Here is a 7,861-nt window from a genome sequence, read left to right as displayed (position 1 = left end):
ATTCTCCCAGCCCCGCGATGAGTGGCCGCAGCCGAGGGACTTGGAGGTCGTGCTGTGTCCCCAGGGCTGGGATCCAGGACAGCCCGGCTCCCACCAGGCCCAGGTGTGCCAGGTTTTCCTCAGTGCCGTCTGGAGGTCACCAGAGGTCAAAGTCTCCACTGCTGGCTGGGGGTGGGGGACACGGGGGGAGGAGCTGGGGGGCCAGGAGAGGGAGGAGCTGGGGGGCCAGGAGAGGGAGGAGCTGGGGGGCCAGGAGAGGGAGGAGCTGGGGGACACGGGGGGAGGAGCTGGGGGGCCAGGAGAGGGAGGAGCTGGGGGACACAGGGGGGAGGAGCTGGGGGGCCAGGAGAGGGAGGAGCTGGGGGCACGGGAGAGGGAGGAGCTGGGGGGCCAGGAGAGGGAGGAGCTGGGGGCACGGGAGAGGGAGGAGCTGGGGGGCCAGGAGAGGGAGGAGCTGGGGGACACGGGGGGAGGAGCTGGGGGGCCAGGAGAGGGAGGAGCTGGGGGACACAGGGGGGAGGAGCTGGGGGGCCAGGAGAGGGAGGAGCTGGGGGCACGGGAGAGGGAGGAGCTGGGGGGCCAGGAGAGGGAGGAGCTGGGGGCACGGGAGAGGGAGGAGCTGGGGGGCCAGGAGAGGGAGGAGCTGGGGGACACGGGGGGAGGAGCTGGGGGGCCAGGAGAGGGAGGAGCTGGGGGACACGGGGGGAGGAGCTGGGGGGCCAGGAGAGGGAGGAGCTGGGGGCCAGGAGAGGGAGGAGCTGGGGGGCCAGGAGAGGGAGGAGCTGGGGGGTCAGGAGAGGGAGGAGCTGGGGGGACACGGGGGGGAGGAGCTGGGGGGGCACGGGGGGGAGGAGCTGGGGGGGCACGGGAGAGGGAGGAGCTGGGGGGCCAGGAGAGGGAGGTGCCATTCCCTGGGTGCGGCCCTCGGTCCAGGAGGAGCGGCCGGCAGTGTGCGGAGGTGACCCTGAGATGCCGGAGATGGAGGCGGCTCCCAGGACGGGGTGCTGAGCCGCCAGCGGGCGGGGGTGGTACCTCCTGAGAGACCCGCTGCCCAGTCCTGTCCCGGCTCCCCAGACGTGGCGGCCCGGCGGCCCGTCCCAACAGTCACCGCCTCGGAATTCCATCCGCCAACGGACAGGGCAGTTGAGGGAACTCCCAGGTCCGCCAGCCATTAGCCACAGGCCCCCCGACCCGGGTGCCACCCGGGCTGTTTCCGGCCCTGAACACAGATCTGCCCCCACACCGCCCCTGGGTGTGGGCGCGCTGGGCCACCCCCGGGACACGGCGCACAGACCCCCGACCAGCGCCCGCCCCGCCGCCCAGGCTGTGCCCTGAGGACGTGAAAGGGTGTGGACGCGGGGACACCGCTCGGGGGGCAAGGGCATTTTCAGAGGAATTATCTTCACAGCTCACCCTGATGGAGGGCAGCTGGGGGCGTGGCCAAGCCAATGCCACCCCTCCTGTGGGGCCTGGGGCTGCGCCCTCCTCGTTGGGCGCCTGAAAACAGCAGTAAACCCAGCACCCACCCAGGGGAGCTCTGAGCCAGAGCCACTGCCGCAGGGCCTCGGACGACCCCTCCGTCCGTCCTTCCGTCCGTCTGCCCGTGACCCCATCTTGCTCACGGCAGGCTGGGGTACTCCCCTCAGGAGCCCTGCCCAGTCTGTTTTCAAAGGATTTCCTCCTCCGAGAGGCGCCCCCGCCAGCGGCCGCCTGGCAGGGGAGGGTCCGGGGCTCCTGTGGCGTTGGGATGCTTGGAGGGAGTGAACCTCGCGGGGGGGAGCCCCTCGCTCCCTGAGGAGGAGACGGTCTCGGGCGGCCAAAGTCCCTTCGCCCAGTGGACAGGGCGGGACTCAGGCCAGGCCCCGGCGAGGGGGGAGGGACTTGGTCCTGAGGAGCCCAGCGTGAGGCCCGCGAGCGGGTCGTGGACGGCTCCTCCCGAGGGCCTCGGTGCCGAGCTGGAGGGGCAGCGGCGCTGGGGCCGGGAGCCCGGGCCTGGCAGCCGCCCGAGGCCGTGGTCAGTGTCCAGGGGCAAAAGCCGGATGGGGGCCCCCCAGGGAGCTCTCGGCTCTCCACTCTCACCAGGGGCTGGGCGTGCTTGGGGGACAGGGGGAGCGAGACTGGGGCGTGGGGACAGGTGCTGCAGCTGTAGCCCGAGCCTGGGGTGCTGTGGGGACACAGGGCTCCCCCAGGGCCCATGAACCCCTTGGGCTTGGCAGCATGACCTCAGCCCTGGAAGGGGCCGGAATTGACTGGGAAGTACCGGGGGGGGGGGCTTGCTAAACACCCAGCACCCCCAGATCCCAGCGGGAGGAGCAGGACCCCAGGCTTCAGGGCACGGTGACCCTGGAGGGTGATGGCCCTCTCCACGTCGGGATGCGGGAGGAGGGCGGCAGAGGCGCTGCCCGGCCATCAACCAGCCCTGGGCCTGGGCGGGGCCCCGGAAGGAGGAAGCGGCGGGGGGGGGGGGGAGCTGGGGGAAGCCGAGGTCTGAGTGGCTCTGGGACAGGCAGGTGCCCATTAGCCCAGGAGCGGGCAGGAGGGAGGGGACGGGGCCCTTAGGGTGGGGTTCAGAGTTTGTTGGGGACCAGAGCTCAAAGGGTGATTCTTAGAGAGCTCGGGTGCCCGTGTGCTGGGGGGCGGGGCGAAGATGTGAGAGGAGTGGGCAGGGGTGGGGGGCAGGACACTAACATGGGGGGGAGGGAGGGAGGGAGGGAGGGGAGGGGGCAGGTGGGGTGGGGGTTACACTGCGCTAGTCGAACCAGAGGCCTGGTTGGGAGGGGCAGGGGTGCCCAGGGAGGGGGGACCCCCAAGGAGGAGTGGGTGAGCCAAGTGCCCCAGAGAAGAGGCTCTGTCCAGGTCACCCCTCCCCGGGGCAGCAGGGGCGGGGGAGGGGCAAAGACTGAGGAGTGGGGGCCTAGAGAATGCCCCCCTCCACGCCCCCCTCCACGCCCCCTGGGAACGGCTCACCGGCTCCTGCCCAGGGGCTGCGGCCGCTGTGTGTCCCGGGTCCCCAGCGCTCTCCCTAACCTGCAGCCCACACCCATCACTCCTAGAGTCGGACCCGGACCCGGGTGCCCAGGCATCCAGACTGACCGCCAGGGAGAGCTGCGGCCCGTCCCCGGAGGCGGCGGTCAGGGAGTGGCGGGGGGGGGGCGGGGGGGGCGGACGCAGGCTGGGGCCGCTCCGTGGGGCTGTGCGTTGGCGACGATGGCCCCGCTCCCCGCTGCCGGGCTCACACAGCCGTGGTGGTGGATCCTGAGGGGGGGGCGGGCAGGACAGGGAAGACACGGCTCTTCTGAGCCCTGGGCGCCCCCGCTCCCGCGACAGGCTGCCGCCGTCTGACTCAAGTGTTTAGTCACCATATGGCGGCTGAGCAGCCCGCGCTCGGGAGGGGAGGACAAGGTGCCCACGGCCGTCTGTGCCCGGGGACAGACCCGTCATCAGACGGACATTCAGGAGGCCGGTGCCCACTCCCGCCCGGAGAGCCGGAGAGCCGAGCAGGCCTCCGGGAGGAGGGCCGCATGGGAGGGGCCGGCGGGTGAGGGAAGGCCAGGCCCTGCAGTGGAGGGCGGGCGTGAGGGAGCCAGGGCCGCCTGGGTGGGTGTGTCTGCAGGGGGCCTGCGGGGGCTCCTGTGGCCTGGGGAGTGGGTTGGTGTGCTTCTAACATGCAGGGTTCGGGCCCTGGCCGGTTGCTCAGTAGTTAGAGCATCAGCCCGTGGACTGAAGAGTCCGGGTTCGATTCCGGTCAAGGGCACGTACCTTGGTTGCAGGCTCAGTCCCCCCGCGAAGCAGCCAATCGATGTTTCTCTCTCTGCGTCTCCCCTCCTCCTCCCCCTCTCTCTGAAAATCAATGGAAAGATACCCCCCGGGTGAGGATTAACAAAAATAAATAAAAATCAAAAAGAAATGCAGGGTTCGGGGTTCGGGTTCTGTCTTTTGGGAGAAGGTGCGGTCTGAAATTTCACGCAACACAGCGGCAAACGGGGCCTCGGTTTTGGGAAGGTCAGAGGGCGGGCCGCAGGGATGATGCCTGATGAGGGAGGGGACCTTGGCCAAGGTGGGGGGAGGAGTGGCGGGCAGCAGGGGGGGGATGAGCCCTGTCCCCTGGGCCCTGGGAGGGCCTCACCCGCCCCCGGAGCCCTCGGCAGGTGACGACCTGGGTGCCCACGGGCCGCTCTGACGGCGCCCCCGCTCCTTCCTCGCCCACGTGGCCGCGGGTCCCCTCTGCACAGGCTCCGCAGACTCGGGCACGCTGATGCCCAGTGAGTGTTTGTTGAATGAATGAGTGAGGGTACGGACGGGCCAGGCCTGATGCTGGCAAGAGGCTCAGGGGCCCAGACGCGCAGACAGGCCCTCCCAGCCCACGCCGGGCCTAGTGACCGCCAGGCGTGAGCAGGAGACCTCCGGCCGCGGCCTCTGTCACACCGCGGGAAGGGGGTCGCGGTCACTGCGCCCGTAACGATGGAGAACATCAGCTGTCAGAAGGGCAGGACGGGACCGGCCCCCGGCCGCGGGCAGCCGTGTCCGTTGGCAAACCAGTCGGGTCCCTCTGGGGCGGGCGCAGGCGCAGGCGGGCTGAAGGGGGAGGAGACATTTCTGTGGGAAGCTGGGCTGCTCTGGCCGCACGGGGAAGGCGTGCGATGGCGTGGGCGGCTCCCCTGGCCTCCGAGGGCGCTGCTCCCCGCTCCAGGGCACGTCCCGCCTGGGGTCCCCGCTCCCTGTCCGCCCCCCTTTCGCCCGCTCCATCTTCAAGAGGAAGTCCCAGCTCTGGTCCGTGTCCCTGGAGGCCGCTCCGGACGCAGGCCCAGCCCTGACTGCAGTGTCGCCCCGTGGGGATTAGCGGGAGATCGCCTCAGGCGCTGGGCCGTGCTGCCAGGAGGGGGGGCGCTGCAGGCGCCCGGCCCGGGTGCCCTCAATCACTCGCTGCCAATAACTGGGCCTCGGCTCTGGACCGGCACCGCCAGGCGCCGCTGGCATCTCCAAGGCTGGGCAGAGCCTTCCCCAGACCACGAGCCCCCCGGAACCCCAGGGCGCCCTGGTTGAGAGCTGGGGCACCCAGAGCCCCCCAGGGGCGGTCAGCTAACCAGCCCCTGCTCCCCGGCCTCCCCTGCAGGCCCCGCCCCCGCCCTGGAAGGAAGCCAGCTCGGAAGTGCCCTGGCCTCCCTCCGCCTCACAGCTCATGGCCCAGTCGCAGGATACGTGGCCTTTCCTTCAGCCCCGTGTTTGATTGGACCGAGCAGACGCTGCAGGTCACGCAGTGCGGGCACGGGCCAGGGGCCACTGGCAGGGGCGCCCAGCACCTGATGGAGGAGGCCCGGCCCCGCCCTGTCTGAGGGGAGGCACGTCCTGCCCTGGAGCCCAGGACTCTATATCGTGGATGGGACCCCTCTACTGCCTGGTTCTTCAGAGCCCCAGCCCTGGCCTGGGAGGTGCAGGGAGGCGGGAGGAGAGAGGAGGGAGGCGGGAGGAGGGAGGGAGGAGGGCAGCTTCCAGGGGCCCGGCCTGCCAGGCTCCCCTCCGCCCGCGGCTCGCTGGGGCTCCAGGCGGTAGACAGGCGGGGTGCTGTCAGCAGTGGGCCCAGAGCCCGGCGGTGCCATGGAGCTGAGCGGCTCAGCCCCCTCCACCTGTCCTGTGCCTGGGAACCGCTTCCCTGGCGCCGGAACCGTCCCAGGTGCCTGACGGAGCCTCGGTGCCGCCAAGGCGGAGGGAGAGCCGCGGTGGGCGGAGGGCCCGGGGCCGCCAGGCCTGTCCCCGGAATCTGCCCTGAGACGGGTCGTGACCGTGGCCTGCAGCTGCGGGGACACGGAGGCCCGGCCCAGCATGGAGAAAGGAGCTCCCGCAGCTGCATGAGGAAGAAGGGTGCCCAGCCCCCAGAGGTCAAAGGGGAGGCGACAGGGGAGCGGCCGCCGCCCCGTCCGTGGGGACAGGCCGAGGGGGCCGCGGTGGCCTGGCTGAGTCCACCGGGACCGGGATGAGCGGGGAGATGGCAGTGACCCCCTGACCCAGGCTTCCTAATAATGCCCCCCCCGACCTCCTGACCCGATGGAACCCCAGGGCCCCCCATCCTGCGCCCCCCCCCCCACACACACACACACAGGTGCCCCTGGACCTGCCCACCCAGGATGCTGTGGGTAAGCCTCGTTGCCATAGTGACGCCTGGATGGTGGGGGAAGGGAGTGAAACACAAGGAGGCGGCAGGTAGAGAACAAGGTCGCACCGTTAGCCTCCAGGGGAGGAGTGGGGGGACCCCAGCCCCGGGCCGGCGGGCAAGCCGCACTGGCCTGCGCGGTGGCACTGCTGGCCGAGGACGGGCCCCTGCGGGGTAACCGAGTCCGCTGCTGGGGTGGCCAGGCCAGCATGTGGGAGGAGTGTCCCAAGGGGCCAAGTGCCGGCCTGGGGGCCTTCCCCTGTTCTTGGGGTGGGGAGACCTACAGGGATGGGAGCAGGGCTGCGAGGCGGCAACGTGTCCAGGCTGGTTCATTGCGAGGACTCACCCGGGTGAGAGCAAGCATCACGGGGGGCTCCCTGGAGGAGGCAGCCCGCGAACCACCTGCAGAGAATGGAGGAGGTTGGCCCGGGGCGGTGAGACCAAGCAAAGCAGTTTGGAGAGCGTTTGGGAGTCCCTCGTGTGGGCTGCGCCCAGGGTGGGGGGTGGCACGGGCAGAGGGCCCTGAAGGCCGGGCTGAGGGGAGCCAGGGAACCAGAGACGCTCACAGGCAGAGGTGGGAGGTGCTGTGGTCTGGGGGCCGGGAGCTGGAGTCCTGGACTCGGTGCCCCCTCCTCGGGCGCCTGCCTCCCGCCAAGGGCAGCCTGAGACGCCGCCGGGTGCGGCCCCGCGCCCTCGGAGGGGAAGCCGCGTGGCCGTGGGCACGGGGACTGCAGCCGAGTCTCCTCGGCCTCCACGCAGGCCCCGGACCGAGGCAGGGTCCCGGAGACGCAGGGTCTGCGGGGGCCACAAGCTCCTGCTTCATCCGGGGACAGAGCGAGGCAGTGTTTCTGCTCCCAGGGCACCCCTCCAGCCAGGCCCCATGTCGAGGGCTCTGGGGGCCTAGGGGGACCCCGTCTGGAACCCCGAGCCGCCCTCCCATCCCAGCCCCTCTGCCTGGGGGCTGTCGGAACGCCCTGCAAGGCTCTCCTGGCCTCTGTTAAGTGGGCAGAGCCCCCAGGGGGTGGGCAGAGGACACTCTGGGGACCCCCTCGTCCCCGTGTCCCCCAAGTGTAGGGAGACAGACTGGCATTTCCGTGCAGAGCCAGGCGCCGGGACCAAACGGAGACAAGGAAACTCGGGGATGGCAGAGGCTAAAAATAGCCCCTCTCACTCAGACTCGGGCACGGGAGACTCCAGACGAGCCGGGAGCCGAGCAGGGAGCCCGGAGCCTCCAAGGACCGAGGCCTCCCTCCGCAGCGGGGGGGGGGGGGGGGGGGGGGTGTGGGGGGGAGGCCAGGGCTGGCATGGGGTCCCTGTCTTCAGGGAGCACCAGGCAGGTGCCAGGAAGGGGAGGGGTGGGAAGGAGCCGCAGAGGTGACGCCAAGGTGGTGCGCAGGGCGATGTCCGAGGAGAGGACAAGAGCAGGGCTTTGCGGGGTGAATAGGAGTTTGGCAAATGGCGGCCGTTCCCTGTGGGAGGGGTGGAGCGGCCTCGGAGGGCCTTCCAGCGCCGATGGTTACCCCCAGGGCGGGGCCTCACTCCTCCGGGGTGACTGTTGTCTTTGGGGCAAGGCCTCTAAGCAAGACCTCCCTCCCTTGGGCGCCCCGACCCTGCCCTTTCCAGCCGAACCCCCAGACGCCTCTGCTGTGCACCCGGGAGGGGCTCGGGGAGGGACCCGTGGCAGCCGGCCCTCTCCGGGGCTGCGCTCAGAGG

Source organism: Cnephaeus nilssonii (genome assembly GCF_951640355.1).
Source record: "Cnephaeus nilssonii genome assembly, chromosome: 18".
In the NCBI taxonomy this organism is placed as follows: domain Eukaryota; kingdom Metazoa; phylum Chordata; class Mammalia; order Chiroptera; family Vespertilionidae; genus Cnephaeus; species Cnephaeus nilssonii.
This window is presented reverse-complemented; position numbering follows the sequence as displayed.